This window comes from Ornithodoros turicata, chromosome 8 (assembly GCF_037126465.1).
Source record: "Ornithodoros turicata isolate Travis chromosome 8, ASM3712646v1, whole genome shotgun sequence".
Lineage (NCBI taxonomy): Eukaryota > Metazoa > Arthropoda > Arachnida > Ixodida > Argasidae > Ornithodoros > Ornithodoros turicata.
Window position 1 is genome coordinate 8,216,179 of NC_088208.1, and position 27,667 is coordinate 8,243,845.

The following is a 27,667-nucleotide window of genomic DNA, read 5'->3' on the forward strand; positions in this document are numbered from 1 at the left end:
CACGTTCTGTTGTGTGACCGGATCGGGAAACGTATTTTCTACAGGAATTCAGATAAGTGAAGTTGTATTCTCCTAAACGTTTAACAGCAACAGCTTCGTGGTGTTTTTTTTTTGCCAGAAAAGTAAAAAATAAATAAAAATGAAATGGCAATGCTTTACCATACTGTTATTATAGACATGAAAAATAGGACACTATCATTACTCACTGCTAATATTGTGCCTCTGAACCCATAATATATATCTCTCTCACTCACTCAGTGCTAAGAACATAATAGAATCTAAAACCTCGGTAGGTGTTTCAGGGCCACCTGTATATACTCTGTGTTCTCGGAACTAATTACCCTTTACAATTAATTTCCCGTTACAAACATTCAGTCCAAGGCTAATGATAAAATGGTTTTTCGCCTATGTGAGCTACGAACTTCATTGCAAGAGATGGATCGTCTAACCGAACTTATCTAAAGCTAGTGTGAGTACTTCTAAAGGTTTCAGGGACACCTGTATATACTCTGTGTGTTCTCGGAACTAATTACCCTGTACAATTAATTTCCCGTTACAAACATTCAGTCCAAGGCTAATGATGAAACGGTTTTTCGCCTGTGTCAGCCACGAACTTCATTGCAAGAGATGGATCGTCTAACCGAACTTATCTAAAGCTATTGTAACTCTATAGGTCGGTTTTCGTCGTCGGCTGAAACTACGTCGTATTTAATCCAGGCAGTCGTACTGGCGAAACGGTGGTCCAGAAGGAGACACCATGAAGCCATCTATCGTTTTATTTGTAGCCATCATTGTCATGGCCTCCGGTATCAATTTCACAATGTGAGTGGCCACCTCTCTCTATATATATATATATAGTATCTATTGGATAAGAGTACATATGGAGGCAGTCGACATTATGTCGAACGATTGGGCAAGGACACAGACTTTCAATTTGGATATGGTACTAAACACGAATGTACGGTAATGGCGGGTAATATGGGTATATGTCTAATTTCATGGATCGTTGATCCCATTTTGCGCCTTTGGAGAAAACCCGGCAACCCATCCCACTGATAACAAGTGAGTATGGCAGTTAAAAGCTATCTAAAAGTGTGAGCGATGAGGTGATCCAGGATGAGATATTTACATGAGGAGTTCGGTGATATTGGATAGAAGCGGAGCAGTGCTTCACATCTACATCTGACTTAGTAGCCCACACATGGTCACAAATTGGATGACATTATCAAACGGCACAAGAGGAGTGTCACCCAGTAGAAGGGCTGGGTGGAGTGGGACATGGTATCTGTAGAATGCGGTGAAATACTGTTGGCGTTGGTGTTCGAAGTGAGGGCAGGATGCCAGTACGTGCAAGACAGTCAAGCTGTCACCGCAGTGCGCGCAAGCTGGCGGATCCTGACCTCTGAGTAGGTGGTGATGTAGTGGTGGTGGTGGTGGTGGTGTTATCGTCCTTCTCCTCTCTCTCCTATCCTGGTCCATCTCATCGCTCATACCTGTAGATAGCTTTTAACTACCACACACACTCTCTGGCGCTCTATGGCCTTTGCTGCCTTTGTGCCATTAAACCCATAATCTCTCTCTCTCTCTCTCATCCCACTGATGAGTTCATTAATGATGCGCTAATACTTGTGTGTCTTTTGTACAAGTTACAGCGGCTATGTTGTTGGACGCACGACTCAGAAAAGCTTAGTTCATATTTGTAGCTTTGATAGATGTAGTGCATTACATCATACGCGCCTGCATTGGGGAAAATGAACTGTTCTTCTGCGTCTCGTATTAAGTGAGACATAATTATGGTCCCTGGAAAACTGGCTAGTCTGTTATGTGCCGCCAGTATCGAAGCGACTGTTCAGGAACAGCATGGTGTGGCGGCGCTCGAAGAAGTCGGCGTGCTCGCGAAATAAGCAGCTTCGCTGGCTGTGTGATTTCGAACCCTGTTCGGCTGCTACCTCCGCGAGATTACAACCTTTGTATGCAGTGCAGGTGAAAAGCTTTGGTGAATATGCGATTAGCGCACAACCATTGCTTCAAATATTTTGCGTGCCACTTTAAAAGGATATACGAATGCTGCAATTAGTGTTGGCGTGTGTTGGCTGGCGTGTGAAATGTTTCTTCTAACTGTTAACCCTTTGTTGGATACTAGAAAGTGTGCCATCGTGTGTCATCAGGAACACTTCCATTGCTTTCCGGTGCATTTTTATAACCAAAAGCGCCAACCCGAACGCAGAGAAACCTTTTGCAGACGAGAAAAAGTAGGACTACCTTGTCCAACGGAGCAGCTAAGGAACTTGCATAAAGTGGTACAGGGTACGTCCCACGATGCACTTCAGGCCCATTTTGACTTACTTTAGAAAAAGGCCACCAGCACACCACTGAGAGTGGGAAAATGCACACGCTGCACAGATGCTTTGCAGAAGGCTCTTGGTACTCCCTTGTGCACAGGCTGCACCTCCGATGTGTCCTCTGTTATGATTTTATACGGGGCATTACCAGCATCAGGCACACGCGCATAAATTCTTCACTCTGGTTGGATTTGGTGTGATGACGTTCTTGTTCCTGTATTGTATCCTCCAACATACTCCAAGTTTTATCCCATAATCGTGGGGAGCCGACAAAGTCATACTGTTGCGGATCTACGACTCGGTTGTACGATCAGTAATTGAGTACGGGAGTGTCGTGTATGGCTCAGCGCGGCCTTCAGCATTGAAGGTTTTGGACCCCATCCACCGCGAAGGCATCCGACTCGCCACCGGTGCCTTCCGGACGTCCCCTGTGAAGAGTTCATATGTTGAGGGCAATGAATGGTCACTCGACAGACGGAGACAATTTGAACATGTGAAGGCTGCGCTAAAGTACAGATGCCAGGGCAATGACCCAGTTGTACACTGTAGTGTGAACCCCGCTCTGGAGCGACTCTTCCTTGCAAAGCCCTCTGTTGTACCAACGTTTCCGCTTCGCGTGCAGGCGGCGAGTTCCCGTCTCGGATTCAGTCCGTTCCCCTTCAGGCGTTCCCCTGCAGCAGGCACTCCTCGATGCTGCCCCTTGGCAGAGACATCTAATACAATCCAATTTAAAAATGACACAGTTTGACAAACAATTCACTGCACACACTGTCATTCTCCAGGAATTCCTGGTGATTCACCATAACTTCGGGAACCACCATGCAATCAACACTGATGGGACCAAAGTAAGCAATGGTGTGGCGGCCGTTGCCCTTGAAGGTGATTCCATTATGACGGCACGCCTGAACACGAACGCCACAGTTTTCACCACAGAGCTTTACGCGATTCTCCTGGCTCTGCGGCACATTCAACAAAACGACCTTCAAAATTCAGTAATTCATTCCGATTCGCTAAGCTCTGTGCGTGCGCTGCTTTCATGCTATGAAAGCAAGAACCACCTCGTCAAGCGAGTACGAGCGCTTGCGACTGAACTTTGTTCCCGAGGCTTTTCAATCTGTCTCTGCTGGGTCCCCAGCTGGGATCCCGTGGAATGAACGAGCCGACCGTGAGGCTCGGCGAGCGTTGGCACAACAGGAGTCAGCTCTCGGGCTACCCTACCAACACATTCTGCCAGTATTAAAGAGAGCTGTCTACACACAATGGCAGCAGGAGTGGGACATGGAAGAAAATAACAAGCTACACGTCACGCAGCCACACGTTTTCCCCCCACATCGGACTGAACAGATCAACAGATCCTCCGAAGTTCTTTACGCGAGATTGAGGATTGGGCACACATGGCCCACACATCACCAACTACTCAGAGGTCAGGATCCGCCAGCTTGCGCGCACTGCGGTGACAGCTTGACTGTCTTGCACATACTCGCATCCTGCGCTCACTTCGAACACCAACGCCAACAGCATTTCGCCGCATTCCACAGATACCATGTCCCACTCCACCCAGCCCTTCTACTGGGTGACACTCCTCTTGTGACGTTTAATAATGTCACCCAATTTTTGACCATGTGTGGGTTAGTTAGTCAGATGTAGATGTTAAGTATTGCTCCGCTTTTATCCAATATCACCGAACTCCTCACGTAAATATCTCATCCTGGATCACCTGATCGCTCACACTTGTAGATAGCTTTAACTGCCATACTCACTTGTTATCGTCATCAACCTCTTTTAACTACCACACACTCTCTCTCTCACATCATCATCATCTCTCACATACTCACCGTAGTTTTGGCGCTCTATGGCCTTTGTTGCCTTTGTGCGATTAAACCCATAATCTCTCTCTCTCTCTTTCTGTATTGTGGGTTTTCCCCGGACATCTGAAGGTCGATTCATGTACAGTTCCGTGTGAAGTGGTCCCAGGACGCACGACTCCAACTGCGATAGTCGTCAGCGTGACGGCCGGACTACGGCAAGTCGTTCCATCATCACTACCGCCGACATTTTGCATCGTTTTCTATAACCTTCTTTAGCACGACTTTCCCTCGCTCTTGCTTCTGCTTGAGGAATGGAACCGTGGGCTCATTCTCTTACATATAATTTTGGGACATTGTTGGGATCATTCTGATCATCTGACTAAAAAAAAGAGAAAACGCGTCCATGTGGCGTCGTGGTTCCAGTCCGATGTCCAGATCGTGCACTCCAGCCAGCGTTCCACTGTCGTGTCTGCTTTATTCATCCTTACCGGACACCCCCGGCGTCGGGAACTTGGCGCCCTCATCTCCCGGCAGCAGCCGCAGTAGCCCCCTCCTGCACTCACGGTTGGTCGACGCAGGACGGAGACCCCCACGTATAGCTGTGCGTGGCTGTCCCGTGTCTGGGGAAAACGGGATCCTGGTGGTTGAGTGGACTCAGAGGTTGGTTTGGACCCTTCGGGGCCCCTCTGGGAAAGCAATACACCACTTTGGCCTCTGCTTCCCATAGACGGGTGGTCCTGGAAGGCCCGGCCAGGACTATTCAGCTAGTCGCCATCTCCCTTTTCATTGCTTTCTCTTTCTCTACTTCTTCAACCCCTCTCTTTCCTTTTTCACCTTCTCTGGCGGCAAGGGTCAACCTTGGGCAGTACTTCTTCCTTTAGAAAACTGCACTCGGGTATAGTGCAGAGGCAGTGTTAACGTGTGGGACACGTTCCCTCGTTGGGCTCCATGGTGGGTGACACACTTCTGCACCGAATCACTTCCTCCACTTTATGGATAACACTCACTCAAAAAACCCTGTTCGGCGCCACAAAAGGCACCGCACCGAAGTTCAAACGTTGCAGTTCTTCAACTCCAGTGCAGAACCATGGTTCCCGAAGATTCTCATCCTTCAGGCTGAGTATCAGTCAAAAGCACTAGCTAGTATATCTCCGTTCCTCGTTGCTAAAAACCCTTGAAGAAGTCATTAGTAAAGCATACAATGCAAAAAATTGAGAACTGGTGACATACACATTGAGGTACAAAGCAGGCAACAGAGCTCAGCACTGTTGTCGCTAAAGCAAATTGGTGATATTCCAGTCTTAGTGACTGCGCACCGCACGCTCAACACAGTCAGAGGTGTTATCTCTAGTGAGGAGCTACTGCAGTGCTCCGAGACAGAGATCGAGGAGGGTTTAAAAGACCAAGGGGTGATCAGTGCCAAACGAATATCCATCCGCAGGGACAACAAGGAAATACCTACCAGGCACGTCATATTATCTTTCCAGTTGCACACACTTCCCACAGAAATAAAGGCCGGGTATGTAAACTGTCACGTCCGACCTTACATACCCAACCCACGTCGATGTTTCAAGTGCCAGAGATTTGGCCACCATTCCCAAGTGTGCCGTGGACGCCTGACATGCCCCAAGTGCGCGGGTGACGGCAATGACCATAATCCAGAGTCATGGAAGAACATTTTCCGTTGTGGCAACTGCGAAGGCAACCACCCATCCTATTCAAGAAGCTGCCCACACTTTAGCGATGAAAAAGAAATCTTGAAAATTAAGACTGTACAGCAGCTCACCTACAAAGCAGCGAAAACGCAAATGGAGTTTCAGAAAAAAGGATCTTTCTCTGAAGCGGTGCGCCGGGGAGTGGCATCGCTCAGAGTATCCGTGGGGACCCAAACTTGTGGGCCTCCACTCCACACTCCCCAAACACAAGAAAAGTCTGCGGAGAGTTCGCCTCCGCCGGCTCCCGCCACAATCTCTACGGAGGTTGATGGTGCGTTTTCAGTTTGGGATGGGCTCACTGGGAGCTCATCCCAGGCTTCCACACAGTCAACGGAGCTTGACGACGATGACTGCATGTCGCAGAAATCGTCGTCAAGTCTTCCAAGTACACTGGACCAGAGAGCTCCTTCTCAAGAGAAGGAGCAAAGAGAAAAGCACGGAGGTCGTGGTAGAGGCAAGTCGAAGGAGAAACAGAGACTTCCCCCGCCAAGGGTCACACCCCCTTAACACACAATGTGTAGAGTCCCTTTGATCTTTCATATTTCCATTTTAATTATGGGGCAGGTTTTCCTTCAGTGGAACTGTCGAGGCCTCTACAGTAACATTGATGATGTACACGATCTTTTTGAAAAGTACACAGCTGTCTGTTTCTGCCTACAAGAAACATACCTACACGAAGAAAACCTAAACCCTTTCCGCCGACATAATATTTTCAGGAAGGACCGCACAGACAGCGCACGTGCATCTGGTGGTGTGGCTGTAGTCGTTCCAGAGTGCATACCTGGAAAACACTTTCCACTAGTTACAGACTTGGAGGCAGTAGCAGTCGAAGTATGCCTCGACAACCCTTTCACGGTATGTTCACTGTACCTGCCCCCATGAGTGGTAATAGAGCAAAGAGATTTCGAAGACTTATGCAATCAACTCCCCCAGCCGTTTATGATTTTAGGCGACCTGAATGCCCAAATTATTTGTGGGGGAGTTCAAAACTAGATGCACGGGGGAAAATGTTGGAGAGGGTCCTCCTTTCGGGGTCACTCTGTCTTCTGAATACTGGTCTACCTACTTATGTGAACTCTTCAACACAAAATTTTTCTTGCATAGACATTTCACCATGCAGCCCATCCATTTTCCAGTTACTTGACTGGACAGTCGAACTGAATCCCCGAGGTAGCGACCATTTTCCGCTCATTATTAAATTTCGTGGTCACACTAACAACATAAGAACACGTCCACCACGGTGGAAATTACAAGAGGCAAATTGGGAAATATTTGAAAGAGAAGCCAGTTTCCCATGTTCTACTTTTCAGGGTGTGAATGTTGAGGAGGCAAATAAGCTGATCACTCATACAATTATAAATGCCGCTGAACAGTCTATTCCACAAACATCTGGCCGACTCCCCAAGCGCTCCAAGCCTTGGTGGACGAGCGATTGTCGAAGCTCACACGCAATGAACAAAACCGGGCGTGGGATGTCTTTCGACGGCACCCCACTACAACAAACCTAATTGCTTTCAGGAGAGCTAGAGCGAAAGCTCGTTGGACGCGAAAGCAAGCAAAGAAAGAATCTTGGAGAAATTTCGTATCATCCTTAAATGCTACAACTTCATCAAAAATAATATGGGACAGACTAAAGAAAATACGTGTGGTACCACCGAAGACACACTACACATAATAATGCAGTGCCCAAAGTACTCTACAGAACGATCAAGGCTTGAGAGCATGCTCGCCAAGCTGAATGATCGACCTCTCTCTTTCGTGAAGTTCATTGGATCCTGGCAAAATGAAACTCACCAGACGGCCGCATTAGCAGCATTGTGCAACTATTTAGAGACTCCCGTATTATCACCCATTACTAACACATATGTAAATTAAATCACAACAGCACCGGGATGTACCTCACATCCCAAGTCATGTAGATATTCATTTGCCCGGCGTCGGAAAAGTGGCGCCCCCATCGCCCGGCAGCAGCCACAGTAGCCCCCTCCTGCACTTACGGTTGGGTCGCCGAAGGGGGGAGACCCCCACGTATAGCTGTGCGTGGCTTTCCCGTGTCTGGGGAAAAGGGCATCCTGGCGGTTGAGTGGACCTGGAGGTTGTTTAGGACCCTTCGGGGCCCCTCCGCGAAAGCAACACACCGCTTTGGCCCCTGCTTCCCATAGTCGGGTTGTCCTGGAAGGCCCGGCCAGGACTATTCCGCTAGTCGCCATCTCGCCTTTCCTTACTTTCCCTTTCATCTCCTCCTCCTCTCTTTCCTTATTCACGCTCTTTGGCGGCAAGGGTCAACCTTGGGCAGTACTTTCAGTCTCACGTTGAAGCTGCACTTGGGTATAGTGCAGAAGGATGTGTTAGTGTGCGGAGCACGTTCCCTTGGTTGGGGTCGGTGGTGGCCGACACACCTACTGCACTGAATACCACATATTCTTACATGGACAATCAAACTGCCAAAAGACGCGATCGGCCCCCAAAAAGAAGTCGCAACGAAGTACTCAGCATGAATTTCCTTAATGTCACTGAAGAACCCTGGTTCCCAGAGCATCTAATTATACATTCAGAAGACCAAGACTGCCCACTCGAAAGAATTTCTCGATTTCTGACTGCAAAGGCTCTGGAACAGTTAATTGGGAAATCGTATGATGCCAAAAAGCTGAGAACAGGTGACATCCAGGTTAAAGTCCAAACAAAACAACAGAGCGCAGCCCTTCAGTCACTAAAGAAAATTTGCGATGCTGCTGTATCTATTACAGCACATCGCACTCTCAACATTGTAAAAGGCGTGATTTCTGTGGACGAATTGCACCCATGCTCTGATTCTGAAATAGAAGAAGGCTTAAAAGATCAAGGAGTCGTGCTCGCAAAAATAATTGTAATGCGCAGGGAAGGAAAGGAAATCCCAACTAAGCATGTAGTCCTGTCTTTTCAGCTTCATACACTTCCTTCTTCGTTGAAGGCAGGATACATCAACTGCCAAGTAAGAGCATATGTTCCTAGCCCAAGGCGCTGCTTTAAATGCCAGCACTTTAGACACAGCTCACAAACCTGCAGGGGACATGCAACATGCCCGAAATGCGCAGAGAAAGAACACGCACCAGAGCCTTGCCAGAACAATGTAACGTGTGCAAACTGTCGCGGCGAGCACCCCGTCTACTCCAGGTCGTGCCCCCGATTTCAGGAAGAAAAAGAAATCTTAAAAATAAAGAGAGAGCAAAACAATACATATAAAGCAGCTAAGACACCAAATGGAATTCCAGAAAAAAGGCACTTTCTCCGAAGTGATGCGCAGGGGAGTGGCACCACTTGGAGTATCTGTGGAGACCCAGACTCCTAGACCTCCGTTCCACACTCCCCAAAGAAAAGAGAGGGCCACGGAAGTGTGTCCTCAGGCTGGCCAAACCGCCAGCCCAAACGGGACGGCAACAACCTCATCAGAGGTTGCTGGCTCCCCTTCTGTTTGGGACGAGATTACAAGCTATCCGTCCCAAGCCATAACAATGGAAGTTGACGACGACGACCGCTCATCACAGAAGTCGTCGTCGAGTCTTCCAGCTGGTTCTTCTCACGGGAAGGACAAGCGAGAGAAGTCAGGTGGTAGAGGTAGAGGAAGGCATAAGGAGCAGCAGAAGGTACCCCCACCAAGAATACAGGCTCCACAAAACCATGCACAGACAACACAAACTTCACATAAATCACACACACTACACAATGCAGGTGTTCCTTTTCCTCCTCCTAGTTATCATAATGAACCCTAGCAATATCCTTCAGTGTAATTGCCGAGGGCTGCTCACAAACCTAGATGATGTTCACGATCTCTGTGACACACACAATGCCGCCTGTATTTGCTTGCAGGAAACTTATCTGAACCGCTGTAACCCTAATCCATTCAGACAGTGGAATATGTTTAGGAAGGACCGATCCAACACAGCACGGGCTTCTGGAGGTGTTGCAGTTCTGACACGAAAACACCTTCCTGCAAGGCACATTCCACTAGACACAACACTTGAGGCTGTTGCTGTTCAGATTTGTCTTGATAATGTAATGTAAATGTATGTTCTCTTTATCTTCCACCTTCGATAGCTGTTGAACAGAAACACATAGAAGATATTTTGGACCAGCTTCCTTTACCGTTCATCCTGCTTGGGGATTTCAATGCACATAACATCTTGTGGGAGAGCCAAAAAACCGATAGTCGTGGGAGAATGTTGGAACGAGTCGTCCTTGCAACGCCTGTCTGCTTACTAAATACGGGATTGCCAACATATGTAAACTCTACATCAAGGTGTTTTTCCGCAATAGACATCTCATTGTGCAGTTCTTCTCTTTTCCACTGCGTGGACTGGAGAGTTGAACAGAATCCCCGAGGTAGCGACCATTTTCCAGTCATTATTAAATTGCATGGTTACACCAACAAAATAAAAACACGTCCACCACGGTGGAAATTACAACAGGCAAATTGGGACATATTTGAAAGAGAAGCAAATTTCCCGTCTTCTGCATTTCAGGGTTTGAGTGTTGAGGAGGCAAATAAGTTGACCACTCATACAATTATAAATGCCGCTGAACAGTCCATTCCGCAAACATCTGACCGACTCCCCAAGCTCTCCAAGCCTTGGTGGACGAGCGATTGTGGAAGCACACGCAAAGAACAAAACCGGGCGTGGGGTGTCTTTCGGCGGCACCCCACTACAACAAACTTAATTGTTTTCAGGAGAGCTAGAGCGAAAGCACATTGGACGCGAAGGCAAGCAAAGAAAGAGTCTTGGAGAAATGTTGTATCATCCTTAAATAGTACCACTCCATCAAAAATAATATGGGACAGATTAAAGAAAATAAAGGGCAACTATACAAGCTTCTGTGTGCCATTGTTACAAATAAATGGTACCGTGTGTCAAAGTATGTAGGAGCGGGCCAATGCCCTCGGGGAACATATCCAACAAGTGTCAAGTTCATCCCATTACAGCAAAGATTTCTTAAAGATCAAATCATCTGCAAAGGCAAACACTTGATAGTGGGTTAGATGAGAGGTGTGTTTACAACTCACCTTTTTCAATGGCAGAGCTACAAAGAGCTCTGTCATCCCCTAAAAACTCAGCACCTGGACCTGATCGCATAGTGTACTCCATGCTTAAACATCTGTCTTTAACTTCATCAAATTCTCTCCTGGATTTCTTCAATTTTGTCTGGCGAGGAGGTTGTCTCCGCTCTGGCTGGAAGGAGGCAATGATAGTTCCACTGCTGAAGCCAGGAAAAGATCCCTCGCACACGTGCAGCTACCGGACCATAGCGCTGACAAGTTGTCTGGGGAAGACCTTTGAGCGCATGGTCAAAAACCGTCTTATGTATTTTCTAGAAGAAAATAATGGTTTAGATAAATATCAGTGTGGATTTAGAGCTGCGTGCTCAACAGTTGACCAACTTTTGCATTTGAAGACTACTATTAGAGAAGCCTTCGTCAGGAAACAGCACTGTATGTCTGTGTTCTTCGATCTAGAGAAGGCATACGATACAGCATGGCGATATGGTATCCTTCGAGTCTTGCATGCACTTGGTATACGTGGTAGAATGTTCCAATGTATTGCCAATTTCCTACAGGGGAGAACTTTCAGGGTACAAGTTGGGACAACACTATCTCGTCCATTCATCCAGGAAAATGGTGTCCCGCAGGGGTCCGTACTTAGCGTGACCCTTTTCATCGTTAAAATGAACTCTATAGCAGGTGTTAGCCCTTCATCAATCAAGTATTCGTTGTACGTCGACGATGTTCAGATTTCTTGTTGCTCCTCTAACCTATCGGTGTGCGAACGTCAGCTACAGCTAACAATAAATAAGCTGGTTAGATGGTCTCACGAAAATGGCTTCAAGTTCTCTCCCGACAAGACAGTTTGTGTTTGTTTCTCGAAGGTTCGGGGGATGTTCCCAGAGCCCACTCTTTCTATGTGCAACCAAAGTATAAGGGTGAAACCTGAACACAAATTCCTCGGTCTCATTTTCGACGAAAAACTGTCTTTCTCACCTCACCTGAAAACTCTCAAGTAAAGGTACTCTTACACCGATCATGGGGCGCAGATCGCGATACATTACACAGGATCTATGTGTCCACTGTCCTTTCAAAACTTGATTACGGTTGTGTGGTGTATGGGTCAGCACGACCTTCTACTCTGAAAATGTTGGACCCTGTACATCACCTGGGACTGCGCCTGGTCCTTGGAGCGTTCCGGACCTCGCCAGTCGAGAGCCTTTATGTAGAAGCCAATGAGTGGTCTCTTGAAAGGCGGAAGTTCTACCTGATCACGTCATATGCATTAAGGATTAGAGGCTACCCACAAAACCCGGCGATCCCTGCTATAAGAGACACACAATATAAACAGCTCTTTTTGAACAGGCCTTCAGCGGTACTGCCATTTAGTATGCGCATGTCTAAGGAAATTGAGCACTATGGCTTTTCGGAATATAAGTCCATGACCCTCGAGTGCAGTAAAAAAATCCCTCCATGGCATCCTCATCCAAAATGTGATAGATCACTCACTAGATATGACAAACGTAATACCCCAAACATTGTACTGAAACAGGAATTTGAGCACCTAAGGAAAACCTTTGGCAATCATGTTGTATTCTACACGGATGGATCGAAAACAAGTACTAGAGCTTCATGTGCTATGGTTACTGGAATAGTTACACGTTCACACCGTCTAAAGGGTATCATGTCTATTTTTACTGCTGAAGTGTATGGAATAATTTTAGCCCTCAACTACATCCTACAAAATCACATAAGATCATCAGTAATATACACAGATTCTCTCAGTTCTCTGCAGGCTATTTGTAACTACACCCCACTAAAAACCTGGTAGTTGCTCGTGCAAGGAGCCTTGCACGCACTATAGCTAATAGGGCCTATCAGCTACTCTTCTGTTGGGTACCCATTCATGTTGGGATACCCGGCAATGAACGAGCTGATCACGGTGCTACGGCTGCGCTAACAAGTGACATAACCCCTTTCGAAATTCCATATCAAGACCTCAAACTATGTCTAAAAAGATGCATCAATAACGACTGGCAGACATCTTGGGACCAGCAAACCAATAATAAATTACATAGTATCAAGTACCAATGTAGGCACCTGCTCACCAGGTATGTCCAGTCGACTATATGAAGTGCTATCCTCTCGCCTTCGTTTGGGACACACATACTTGACGCATGGGTATCTTCTACGAGGAGAAGACCCACCGGAATGCAACCAGTGTGGGGAACAGCTTTCGATCATTCGCATCCTCATCACGTGTCCAGCGTACCAACATCATCGTCAAAAACATTTTGCTCCCTTTCATAGAACCTTTTTGCCCCTCCACCCAATGCTTCTGCTGGGTGCTGACAGCTTTATTCCTTTTGATAACGTGTAAAGGTTTTTTTAAAGATACTGGGTTTTTAAAACATCTGTGATTTTAAATACTAATGCAACAGTTACTCGAACTTTAGTCCTGCACATGTACTTCTTAACTAACTAGTCTTCAGTGGTATTTGGCGCATTATGGCCTTTGTATCTGATGCGCCAATAAAACCCGAATCAAATCAAATCAAAACATATTAATTGTGTGTGTGTGTTGTCGCATGTGTCTTCTGTTCTGTATGTATATTATTTTATTCATGCGTTATTGAAACGCTTTCAAGAAATGGAGCAGCAGACCCCTGATGGGTGTCACTCAGCTCCAATGTTTGTAAATCAACAGATATTTTCTCTCTCTCTCTCTCAGAGATTAGCCCCAACAGGTGTTGTCGGGATCTCGGAAAAGCTGTCGAAATGTGGGGGCAACACAAGGTTCAAGGAACACGCGCATTTATTAACCCATGTGTTTAAAGCTGCTCTCTCGACCATGAAACAGCTCTCCAACCTTTGCTTCTGGTAGCTTTGCTATGATATGCATTAGAGATTTCGTTCAACCATCTGCGCATATTAGTATAGTGGTCAAATAATTCAGTCAGGCCAAGTCTTTGTTCCTTCCTCTTCTGACAATGTCTTCCTTACTTCTTAATTGAAAAGTGGACAAAATTATAGAGTCGCGTTAGTGCTTCACAGGCTAAATTTGCCGAAGGGTAGATGTGGGAAGCAGGAGTATCATCGATACTGGTAACCTACGGGTGGCAGGAGCCCAAGTGAGGTTCATTCTTTCCTGACGCGTTAAACTACTCGCATTGTTCCCGCATGGCGGTCCTTTGTCGTGCCACTCGTAGCAACCAGTATCCAGAGCAGTACAAATATGCAGGAAATCCAACAGTAAAGCCTTCTATATACAGACAAGCTTTCATGTAGTAGACTACGTTTCTTCAGGCTCAAAGGTTTGTACCGCTTTCCCCAAATGTATACAAGAGGGGTCCCACGTGAACAGTAAATGGCGAGAGGGAAAACGAGTAACGAATAACGAACCAGTAAAAAAAGTGCGTGTGATGTTGGTTTACCAATGGTGTTTGGGCTAAGAACGGAGGCTGGTACGAATACAAAAGGCGTCCGTGCGAACTCAAAGTAATCATTGCTCGCTCTTGCCATTTACTGTTCACGTGGGACCTTTCTTGTATAAGTTCTACAAACCTATTACCCCTGAAGAAACGTACTCTCATACATGAAAGCACGTGTTTATTAAAGAACACTTCACTTGTCGGGTTCCCAGCGTTCCGTTGCATTGACAACACACAGGAGCAACATTCTCCACCTCTTGTTTGAACAAATATTACAAATGCTCTGTTTTACAACACGTAGAAAATAGAGGTATAGAGATAATAGATGCTCCACGTACATAACTCATTTTTCTTACACTCTTTCCTTTCTTCTCAAAATGGGCAGTGGGTGCTGCCACGACAGCGGATGCACCTCCTATCTTGTGAGTTATGTTTCACGTACTTTGTCTCTAGTAGCAATATCAGTCCATAGACGATTTTACGAAGTTGCGCGCGGCGCAGAGCAGCATGGGAACATTAAGCGCCACTGCTCCGTCGTCGGCTTTGGTTGTTATGGTTTACCCCGGCTGATGCCACTGTTGCGCACATCGGGGATGTTCTTGTTGTTCTTCTACCTCCCTCTCTGGCCGCCTCGTAATGCTCGATGGCGTTCTATGTTCCCATGAGCCCTTGCGTGTCACAGGTGGCGCTTGCTTCTGTGGAAAGGCAGCGCCGTTTATAGAGAGAGTTTGGCCATTAGGAGGAGCCTAACTTATACCGCGTCATACGACGTCACGGCTGAACGACCTCCCTCGATGTACTCTATTGCTGTCCAGTTGTCAACCAGTCGCCGACGCCATGTTGATGCAAGGCGCAGTTCACGATGCAAGGGGGAAGACACGTGCGTATCGCGTCCTTCGGGAACCCTTCGTCCCCTTCAGTTTGGTAACAAAGCCCCCCCTTAACACAGGCGCCTGTGGGTCATAAGCCGGCGATTGTGGTAGATTGTATTGAGCGCGACAAAAGCACCTGTGGACTAGCCGGTGGACTGCATCAAAATGGCGCCTATCTGCTGGCTGATAAGCGAATTTCGCTTGGATTCAGGCTTTTTGGGCGGTGCAACGGCAACTCTGACATCAAAACAGGCTCCTCCCGTGACTGACGTGATCAAAAGATGACCAAACTCTCTATATATACGGCTCTGTAGAAAGGTCTATTGCAGACCAGTTGTATGGCGACGCGAAACCACCAATCAAGCAATTGAGGTCCTAGCAATTGGAACACTCGTGATTTGCATATTCAATATGTTAGAATAGACACCGTGGATGACGTTGATTCCGCACGACATAGCGTAGCGTATCCCATCTGCACATATCATGGGTCTAATGGGTAATGAAGACAATGAATCTTCGTGGTCATGTTCAGATAATGGAACTTGGTTGCATGGCCACTGGATAAGCGACGACATATTTTTCATTTTGTGGAGTAGTATATATGAAACTTTGTTTAATATGTCACCAATGTGTACAGTGCCCATCCTTGATAGTCTGCCCAGGCAAAACATTGTGCGCTAGCATAGTCTAAAAATGGGCTAGCTTGAGACTTTAGGGATGCTGATAAGCTTAGATGTCTAGAACCTGTTCATAACCCCATATGTCATTTAGGCATCTAAGAAGGCGTGGTCTATTTGACATGGTTGAGATAACTCACAGTCGACATCTACTTTTGGCCGTCTAAAAGCATGTCAGGTTTTGAACACATTTAGACTTGCTTCACCGATTTTTGCCAGATTTTTCACTGGAGCTATGTAACATAGCTTTGCCCTGCATGCTGCGAAAAATTGTAAAAGTAGTCTTCCTTTTCCTACTGCCACAACACAGCAAGCACACACCCTGTGCTTTGGAACCCGAAGTGCTCGCCGAACGAACATGGAACCTTGACTGGCGTCGGCATCATGCCCATTTTACCACGAGCGGTGCAGGCCTCAAAGGCGCGAGCAAACACAAGTCAATAACAGCACAAATCTGGAAAGTACACGTGGACGATTCGTCTTGCTTTTACTTGTTTCTCATACAGAATGCATACCTAGACCACACCACACCACATGCAGACATGACACCTATGACATGCGCCACAGGCCATGATACACAAACTCAGCCGCTTGCGAAACTCTCAGTGAACTTGCCAAAGATGTCTGAACATTTCCAGAGACAAGGCGCAACTGATGATGACTGAAGCTCCGAGCTGTCATCGCTCCGCGCTTCCACGTGACAGACACCAACGTCATCCCGTTACGATGCCAGGTTCTCTTCGAAATGGCGCTTCTATTGCTAACGCATTATTCTTTGCAAAGGGTACACCTGGATCTCTATGGTAGTTTTCTATCTATGACCATGCACATCATTCAGAACGATGGAGGAGAAATGGACAAGAAAGGTGTCGTTTTTCCAATAAACCATCTGTTGAGTAGCATGTTTAAGATGGTCACCAGTTATGCGAACAACAAGCTCGTCAGCTCCAACGAGTTGTACGCCTACACGAGTATTATAGACGACGTGCTTTATCACAAGCCCCTGGCTCAAGAGACTGTGCATGTGGCTGGGCTCTTTACCAAGGACGACAAACATTTCAAAAAAGATTACGATGTCTCGTTTCGTGGTCCGAAACAACGCTTCGAAGCGACGAAAGGTGCAAAATACTTTAACCTGCTCGGGCAGATCAATACCGACCTTTTCCAACAGACACGCCTGATTGTACCTACCGTCGAAATTCGTGTTATTTTCCTGTTAAATAACGACAAATTTAAACTGATATCGGCCCACAACGACAAGAAAACGTACAGTTACGAGCTCCAGCACCTCCACTCAGACAACACATGAAATCCCGGGCACATCCCATATTGATCCCAAGGTCCACGTCCCATGTAGGACGAGTCTAGAAATCCCCAAATGATCCCTGATGGGAAGCCCTTCGGAGACTGTCCCCGAGATGCTCGTAGGACATCCTAGGATCGCAGGAAATATAATATACGAAACGATTTTCATTTCGCTACTGGGTGATTTCACGCCGGATCAGGCAGCGAGGTCCGGTCGACGTCTCATTTTTTTTTTTTCAAACATGTGTAAAAGCCTTGTCCCTAGGAGCCGTATTGGCGCTGAAAGTAGTCGAAAATAATTGATGGTTATTTAATGAATTATCATTCAGATGTGGGCATTTCGACCATTGCCGCTTCCTGCGCAGTTTGTCGCCACGTATCTTCATAACTATTTGATATATTCAGCTGAATTTTTTCCCACATATTGTCTGTTGTGGGTAGCATTGCATCCTAAGTTCTGAAAATCCTAAGGTTTGCGTTTGAGGAGATAAAACATCGCAAAATGCCTCATTTGTAAAATATGGTACGTTTTGGGCACCTCACAACTCGTCCCCAAGTTGTGATACCCGAAAGTAATCTACATCATTGTGTTCGTCCCGAAATGCCCTTTCTTCGCATAGCGAGTACATCGTATTGTGAATTAGGGCAACGCCCCCCAACAGTCTTTTTGTGAAGGCTGCCTACGGCAAATGCGTAAATTCGACAGCGCGCATCCCATATATTCCCACTCGTGACATCGTTCATTTTACTCACAAACGTTCTTCATGACGACTCAAAACAGCGCATACAAAAATTCTGCTTCAGAGATGGTCGAAGTTACGTTGCGAATGACGTTGGGTTACGAACGTAACTTCGACCATCTCTGAAGGAAAATTTTTTTTGATGTGCTGTTTTGAGTCGTCATGATGAACGTTTGTGAGTAAAATGAACGATGCCACGAGTGGGAATATATGGGGTGCGCGCTGTCGAATTTACGCATTTTCCGTAAACATCCGTCACAAAGACTGTTGAGAGTGTTGCCCTAATTCACAATACGATGTACTCACTATGCTCAGAAAGGGCATTTCGAGACGATCACAATTATGTAGATTACTTTCGGGTCTCACAACTGGGGGACGAGTTGTGAGGTTCCCGAAACGTACCATATTTTACAAACGAGGCAACTTTGCGATTTTTTCTCTCCTCAAAGGCAAACCCACAACACTGCTACCCACAACAGACAATACTTGAAGGAAAGGTTCAGCTGAATATGTCAAATGGTTATGAAGATACGTGGCGTCAAACTGCATAGGAAGCGCAATGGTCGAAATGGCCACTTCTGAATTATAATTCATCAAAAATAACCACCAATTATTATCAACTACTTTCAGCGCCGATACGCCTCCTAGGGACAAGGCTTTAATATATGTTTGAAAGAAAAAAATTGAAGAGGTCGAACGAACCCCCCTGCCTGATCAGGCATGAAATAACCCTACTGCACTTAATTCTTACGCCTCATTTATTTGCAGCTAAAATTGCTATTTATCAGCTTTTGAGAATTCTATTGCATGGAAGTTCTCATGTAGATTAAATTTACGATTTACGAGACGGCCGCTCTACCTTGTTGAGTCCTTCCGGACGTCCCCTGTGAACAGTTTGTATGTTGAGGGCAATGAATGGTCGCTCGAGAGACGGAGACAATTTGAACATGTGAAGGCTGCGCTAAAGTACAGGTGCCAGGGCGATGATCCAGTTGTACACTGTAGTGTGAACCCCGCTCTGGAGCGACTCTTCCTTGCAAACCTTCTGTTGTACCCTCGTTTCCGCTTCGCGTGCAGGCGGCGAGTTCCCGTGTGGGACTCAGTCCCTTTGGCGTTCCCCTGCAGCAGGCAGTGCTTCATGCTGCCCCTTGGCAGAGACACCTGATACAATCCAATTTAAAAATGACACAGTTTGACAAACAATCCACTGCACACAATATCATTCTCCAGGAATTCCTCGAGATTCACCATAACTTCGGGAACCACCATGCCATCTACACTGATGGAACCAAAGTAAGCGATGGTGTGGCGGCCGTTCCCCTTGAAGGTGATTCTATTATGACTACACGCCTGAACACGAACGCCACAGTTTTCACCGCAGAGGTTTACGCGATTCTCCTGGCTCTGCGGCACATTCAACAAAACGACCTTCAAAATTCAGTTATTTACTCCGATTCGCTAAGCTCTGTGTGTGCGCTGCTTTCATGCTATGACAGCAAGAATCACCTCGTCAAGCGAGTACGAGCGCTTGCGACACAACTTTGTTCCCGAGGCTTTTCAATCTGTCTCTGCTGGGTCCCCAGCCACACTGGGATCCCGGGGAATGAACTAGCCGACCGTGAGGCTCGGCGAGCGTTGGCAGAAGAGGAGTCGGATGGATCTAGGACTACCCTACCAAGACATCCTGCCAGTGTTAAAGAGAGCTGTCTACACACAATGGCAACAGGAGTGGGACATGAAAGAAAATAACAAGCTAAACGTCACACGGCCACGCATTTCCCCCCCCCCCCGCATTGGACTGAACACATCAACAGATCCTCCGAAGTTCTTTACGCGAGATTGAGGATTGGGCACACGCATCACCACCTACTCAGAGGTCAGTATCCGCCAGCTTGCGCGCACTGCGGTGACAGCCTGTCTTGCATGTACTGGCATCCTGCCCTCACTTCGAACACCAACGCCAACAGTATTGCACCGCATTCTACAGATACCATGTCCCACTCCACCCAGCCCTTCTACTGGGTGACACTCCTCTTGTGCCGTTTGATAATGTCATCCAATTTTTGACCATGTGTGGGCTACTAAGTCAGATGTAAATGTTAAGCATTGCTCCGCTTTTATCCAATATCACCGAACTCCTCATGTAAATATCTCATCCTGAATCACCTTATCGCTCACACTTTTAGATAGCTTTTAACTGCCATACTCACTTGTTATCGTCATTTTCCTCTCTCTCCTATCCTGGTCCATCTCATTGCTCATACCTGTAGATAGCTTTTAACTACCACACACACTCTCTCTCACATCATCTCTCCCATAATCATCTCACACAACCACACACTCACCATAGTTTTGGCGCTCTATGGCCTTTGCTGCCTTTGTGCCATTAAACCCATAATCTCTCTCTCTCTCTCACCTTGTTGACTTAGGCCTGCTCACTGGTGGGATCGCAGGCATCGCAGACCTCACAGACATGTCGCGACCAGACAGAACACCATCTCCAACAGATGTCCGAGATAGATCCCAATGTTCACATCCGAAAATGTACCTCCATGGGACTCCCCTGGGATATTTATGGAGGATATAGCCGTATATCCGCAGGAGGTCCTGTTACGGCTGTTTCACGGATTGTCCGAATCAGCTCCGTGATGGGATGCTCTATGGGTCATGTATTGCAAGAGAGAAACGCGGAACGATGTAGCGCTGCAAAAATTCGACTTTCCATGAACCAGCTCACTTTCTCAAACCAAATGAGTAAGAAACAGAGACACTACCTCCTAGTCGACTTAATACGCCACACAATTTCTCATTGCGCTGTTGTTTGTGTACGCAATCAACTTAAACTTAGACATCGCACCCTTCATTTCGACTCACAGGCGAACAGGACTCTCGAATGTGTAGAAGCTCGCGAGAACACAAACTACAGTGTCTGTTTTCTGTTTGGAAGTGAATGCCACTTCATTTCCAAAGCTTTTCCGCTGACTGGCCAAATCTCCTGTTGCTGTTTCTTTCCTTTTTTTTTCGAGACACCTCGCTGATTTTCCTTCATGAGAAAATAAAACGACCAACGACGGTGGCAGATGTTAAAAAATGTGGCGGAAACACGCTTTATATTTTACTACAAAGCGTATACTGACTTCTAAAAAATAAAAAGTAACACTCGCTCGAGATACACGCTGCATCCCTGAGAGCTCCTGCTTACGTCCGTATTTTCTTCAATATTTCGTATTCCAGCATTTTCTTCAATAAACTTAGTTGGAAGTTAGCACCCGTCCTGTCAATTTCTCCGTTCTTTGTCCATGTATCTTGCGCTCTCAGTTCAGATACGTCCGTATCTCCTGGTTATGTCTGCAAAGTGGGCGGTAGTAAGAAGTTCGAAGCCCGGCCAAGTGGATCCCTGTAGTATATCCGCTGAAGGGATTTCATTATTCTGCGGATATTCGTATCTCCGTGAAGTATATCCGATGGACATCCGTGGGACAGAATTTTCTGACTGGGATACTATATGTGCTTACATGACTAACAAAGTAAATAACTAATTTTTTTAGTATGTCATACCTGTGTCTCTGATAGCGCCTTTCTATTATTGTCTCTGCAACCCACTCCAGAATGATTTGACGCTATGTCCAAATTAGGTCAGCCAGGATGATGTGTGGACTCCTCAGGATGCACTGGGGTGTGCCACCGACAGGTCCAGCGTACGTCCCACAGACATTAACTAGGATGACGTGTGGACTCTTCCGGATGTCTTGGGATGTGCCACCAGGAGATCCAGGGTACGTCCCACAGACATCACAGCCAATTTCTCAGGACATCCTGTAGCTCCCGTGCTGGATGCCATGTGACGTTCCCTGGATATCATTGTGTTGTTTAGGCAGGCTGCCTGTGCTTGCACAGGCAGTAAGTGCATTTTCGTGTCTAAATATTTTCAGTAATGCCTCTGCTTCTCAATTTCTTAGGCTTTGTCCCGTGGAGAATTATTTCAAATTGGGGGAGGGACTTCACGCCTCACATGAGGTCCGATAGGCTCCGTCAGATACAGAATCGGGGGCGCTTCGTCCCCACTATTCAAAATTGGGATGGGGAGAGAATTCATAGCTACGTGAACTCTGTTTAGAGTAAATGGGGAATTAGGGTGATCATCCCCCACTCTACTCAAAATTGGGACCGGGAGAGAATTTATGGCGAACATGAATTCTGATTAGAGTAAATGGAGAATATTTCAGGTGAACATTTTACTCTGGACTTATTCAAAATTGAATGCCTTCTTTCGGTTTTCTTCATATTATTTCAAAACGGGGGGGGGGGGGGCATAACACGAATTTCAATGCAGTCCATGTTGAACGTGCAAAATTAAAAAGTTCATAGAGGGAGAATTATTTCAAATTGAAATTAAAATCGTTCGTTTTCCATCAAGCTGGTTGCTAGCATTCACATTCGAGGGGGGACCCAAAGGAAACCGGAATTGTCCGCAGGAGGGCTGATTTCTTGTAATACATGCTTTCACCACTAGCTGAGAGTTTTACGAACTACTTTGCATCATTGCACCAGATGAAGTTGTTGTGCAACGCTGCGTTCGGCTGCAGTGAATTCTATTTTTAGACCCCTCCAATGCGTTTGCCTATTTCGTGACGGCTGATTTGCACGAACGACGTGAGGCAGTGAAATTTTGTTTCCTGTTGTGCAAAAACGCATCAGAAATGGCAGTTATGCTACTCACGGCTTACCAGGAGGCTGCTTTGAGCAAAACACAAGTGTACAAATACGTTTCTCGATTTAAATGAGGCGAAATTTCGATTGACGATAAACCTCGTTCCGGATGGCTTTCGATCAGCCGCGTTGAAGGAAAGGTCGACAGAATTTGTCAGGACGTCTTGCAAGACCGCCGTCGGACCATTGATGAGCTTGTGGAGTTGACAGGGGTGTTGTGGAGCTCATGTCAGCGAATTTTATCGAACAATTTGCGCATGAAGCGAGTTCCAGCGAAATTTGTGCCTCGACTGCTCATGCCTTAACAAAGAGAGAATCGCAAGGCTGCTTGCCGTGCATTGAAAGACCAGTTGGAGACAGACCCCGACTTTCTTTTTAAGATCATAACCGGAGACGAATATTACGCTACGGTTATAGCTATATTATAGCTACGGTTACAAACCCGAAACGAAACAGCAGACTAGCCAATGGAAAAGAGCCAGTTGCCCCTGATCCAAGAAAGCACGACAAGTGAAGTCGCACATCAAGACAATGGTGATCTGTTTATTTGGTGGGAGGGGGCTTCCGCACTCGGAATTGCTTCCGTTGGGTCTGTAGCGTAGGAAAGGATTGACAATCGTACTCCGTGACTGGTGGAAAACAACTGGTTTTATCATGCTCAGCGCGGTCACGTTCAAACTGAGCTGCCATCATCCCATGGCACTAGTGCTGCTACAGGCCACCCCTCCATAGGCCCTGGTGGTAACCAGGAGAGAATGTCAGGAAACATTGGACCGAGAGAAGGAGCGTCGCCGTCGAGGACCTTCAGGAGGGGAGAGAAGGTCGGGGAGATGCACAGGGGCGACGTGTGTCTCAATATGAGCGGGTTTGACCCTGTCGAGGGAGATGGTTTTGCGGCGGCCAGTTAGGTCGACTGTTACGGTCTTTTCGCTGCGGGCCAGTACCTTGTAAGGGCCAGCATATGAAGGGTCAGGGGTGGCTTGGCATGATCCACCCGGACGAAGGCGTGACAGGCATTGGCTAAATGTGGGTGCACGAAAATCTTCCTATGGGAAGGCTGATGAGGTTGGGCGGGTTTGACGGCGTGGAAATGCTGACGGAGGCGCCTTGCGAAGTCGTCACTGGTGAGAGGAGGCTTCAGGCTGGAATCGAGGAAGTCACCAGGCAAGCTCAAACGGGAGCCGACGACTAACTCCACCGAGCTACACTTGAGATCCTGTTTCAGCGAAGAGCACAGGCCGAGGAGCACCCATGGCAAATGGTCAACCCAGTTAGTTGGCTCAGGCGGGGAGCAGAGGGCGGCTTTTAGCTGGCGATGCAGCCGCTCCACCATCCCGTTCGCAGAGGGGTGGTATGCCGTCGTGATCATATGCTTAGCTCCTATAGCTTTCAGAAGAGACGTGAAGGAGCAGGATGTGAACTGGCATCCCCTGTCGGTGGTCACAATGTCAGGACAGTCGAAACGGGTGACCCAACCGAGTAGAAACGCGCGGCCAACCGTATCCACCGTCGCGTCTGAGATGGGTACAACCTCTGCCCAGCGTGTAAAGTGGTCCACACAGGTGAAGAGATTCCGGTAGCCGAGCAAAGAGGGAAGTTGTCCAACTAGGCCGAAATGAACATTGCAGAACCGGTCGTCGGGCTTAGGGAACTCCTTGAGTGGCGTCTGGATGTGGCATTCAACTTTGTTCTGCTGGCAAGCAAGGCAGGAGCGGGTCCAGCTTCGGATGCCCTTGTTGATATTTCGCCAGACATAGCGGTTTGCAATGGCCTTCTGTGTAGCGTGCACGCCGGTGTGGGCGAGGCTGTGGTACTCGCTCAAGATTCGGCGGCGTAGCGGCTCGGGGACAAAGGGGCGAGGATGCGCAGTTGACATGTCGCAGAAAAGAGGGTCTACGCAACCCGGGAGGTGTACCTTCCGAAGGACAAGGGAGGATTCGCCAGCGAGGTAATCCTTGAGCTCAGCGTTATCAGCCTGGGCGTTCAGGAGGTCAGTGACGCTCACCGGGGATGGCAAGTAGGGAAGTGCATTGATGCGTGAAAGAGCGTCAGCTGCCGCGTTGTCAACGCCGGGAATATGGCGAATGTCGCAGATAAAAGCAAGCTGACGGATCTCACGCTCACGGTAGCCGGAGTGTTTGCCAGGGAATGCGTATGACAAAGGTTTGTGGTCGCTCAGGTCCCAGGCGTAGTATAGTGTGCGATCCGATCTGCCATAGCAGCAAGCTTGTCGAGGGTCAGGTCTTCGGATCCTGCCAGAACCATGCGCATTGGCTGCGGCAGACGCTGAAGAAAGAATTCCTGCAAGAGCAGCCGCTGGCTCTGACTGGCGGAATCTCCGAGCAGCTGCTTCATTCAGTGCAGCAGCTGTGAAGTCTTACGGTCACCAAGGTCTTCAGAAAGTAGCTGCTGAAACCAGGCACGTTCGGAAACTTCCAGGCGATCCAAAATGGCGCTCTTAAGAACGTCGTAGGCCTCAGTAAGCGAGACAAAGGCGAGGGCATCCTCCAGCTCGGACGCAATTTCCGGAGGAAGGCCTGCAAAGACCTGGAAGTACTTCGACTGTTGGGTCTGTATCTGCCGAAGCGCAAATTGTGCCTCCACTTGCTGGAACTACGACTGAGGGTTCTGTCGCCAGAAAGGGGGTGGTCACAGCTGTGGCGTGGCGGCGACCGAAATGGTCGGGTCTGCTGTCGAAGTTGCAGGCAGTGGTGTGTCAGCGATGGGGACAGTTTGCGGCGGGGGAGGTTGCACGAAACCCATCGAAGGTTTGCGTATGTCCAGGTTTGGGTCACGAAATGTGGCGTAGGAAAGGACTGACAACCGTACTCCGGGACTGGTGGAGAACAACTGGTTTTATCACGCCCAGCGCGCTCACTTTGAAACTGAGCTGCCATCATCCGATGGCACTAGTGCTGCTACAGGTCAAACGGTGAGCCAGAGCTTTTATTTTGAAGTTTTAAGAAGGTTGCGCCGCGATCGGCGGAAGAAACGTCCGGAGTTGTGGCAGTCAGGTAACTGGTTCTTTCACTACGACAACACACCTGCCCACACCGTGCTGAGTGTTCAGCCGTTTCTGACCAAAAATGGCATGACACCTGTGTCCCACCCTGCCTACTCACCTGATCTCACCCCCTGTGACTTTGTTCCGTTCCCCCGGATAAAGAATGTCCTCAGAGGAAAACGTTTTACCGATGTCGAAGAAGTGAAACAAAAAATGGCACAGGCACTACAAAGCATCAATATCGACGAGTTCCAAAACTGTTTTGAGCAGTGGAAAAAAAGCCCGGACAGGAGCATTGCATCAAAGGGAGATTACTTTGAAGGTGTTTGAAGTTAGAGCATGCAACAATAAAAACAATTTTTTTTCGAAAAGAATTCCGATTTCCATGCACATGATATTACCATGCATTTGTCCAAAATCATTTGAAAGTGACTGTTCAATGCATACATTACGCACATATACGAGCAAAAATGCGTGCGGGCACGGAAATTCAATGTTGATCATCAAGAACCATTTGCACCCAACTCAATCAAGCGAGGTATTCTGCTTTTTTTGTCTAAGGTTTTCGCTGTTGGTTGCTAAGTATTCATTAAGCTTCGTGAGACAAGGCGCTAGTGTTTTTGTCTTCGTCGGTCGTGTGATTATGCATCTTAATGTTGAAATTCCGTTCATAAAGAGTCTGCATTCTAATGTACTGTGTTCTAATGTAATAACATGCACAAATAAAACGGGAAAGCTGTGCAGATATGTCACCATTGTGCCACGATTCTTTCCGTGTCTAAGAAAAATTTGGTAAGTGGAACCTTCACCAAGCATACCCCCCCCCCCCTGAGAGCTCGGCACCCCAGCAGTGAATTTCTGGGGAAATCACTGAACAAGACAACTATGACAGTCAGCAAGGCGTCTGCACAGCTCAGAATTGGTAACAGCCGAGCTAACGTTGCACGAATTGGTATTCCGCCTATCTCATGTTCATACAATGGCCAGTGTGACCAACGTAGCAACAAGATTTCCTATTTACTTCACACTCGATGTTGCACACAGTATACTCGTACAATATAACACAACATATGCTTTGACAAATATTCATAAATTTGTATAAATCAGCTTCTCAAGAAGCTGATGAGCGACGTGGTCGCTGGTGTTTCGACAGTGTACAGATCCATATTGACATGTTTGAAAACATGTTGCTAAGCACCGCCGATTCGCGCATTTGTATGCTGGTACGGTTACATCTGGTATACACACAACATGTTTTAATGGTGTATAAGAAGTGTGAGCACAACTGTTTTACCGTACGACATCTTTGGAGGATGTTTGTCATCCGTGTCCGTTTTCGATGTACAATGTATTACGCACAATGTACAGTGTTACTCCGGCTGTACGGTTTATTATGACGAAATAGCCGTCAATCACTTTTTGCCACCTCTGCACACCCAGATGACGCCCGCAAGGCTCACAACAAAACCGAAACCGGATGCAAACATGTCATTTGTTTTTTGTTCTGTATATGAAAAACTATGTCAAAGTCTACCACGCTATCCATTTCAGTGGAATGTAATGAAAGGTAAATTAAAAACACCAAATTGTGCAATGAAATTCAAAATTTAGGTCTTGCTGTCAGAATCTGCAAGCCACCAAGAACCACATCCCATGTCTCAGGTTTTCCATGTCTCTATCTGCGTAGATTCAATTTCGACAGGAGCATTAAAAAATACTGCATTGCTATCTGGACGGTATAATAATTCTAGAGCAGCCTCTGTTGCTGTCCGCTTAGTTTCCTCAGGATGATGCTATGTGACACGTTTGGCCCCTTCTTTTCACAGCATGGCCAAGGTATGATAACGTGCCTTGAAGACGACTGCGTGCCAGTCACAAAAGACGGGACAACCTGCTGCAAGCAGAAATAATGTGGACAAGGCCGTCGAAGCAAATTCTTCACCTCAAGGCCAATATTGTTTCAGTGAACGCTTCTCCAATGCCTCCTCATAGGATATAGCCGAATGTCAAAAACCCCGCATATCCTAATAAATATTAAACACAGACTGA

General features: G+C 47.1%; 1 long non-coding RNA gene across 1 annotated transcript; it reads left to right on the forward strand.

Moving 5' to 3' along the window:
* Positions 1-619: 619 nt before the first annotated feature.
* Positions 620-27,667, forward strand: LOC135365898 (uncharacterized). Its single transcript, XR_010413993.1, has 3 exons — positions 620-822; positions 14,696-14,732; positions 27,445-27,667. It is a non-coding gene; the product is annotated as an uncharacterized LOC135365898 (long non-coding RNA).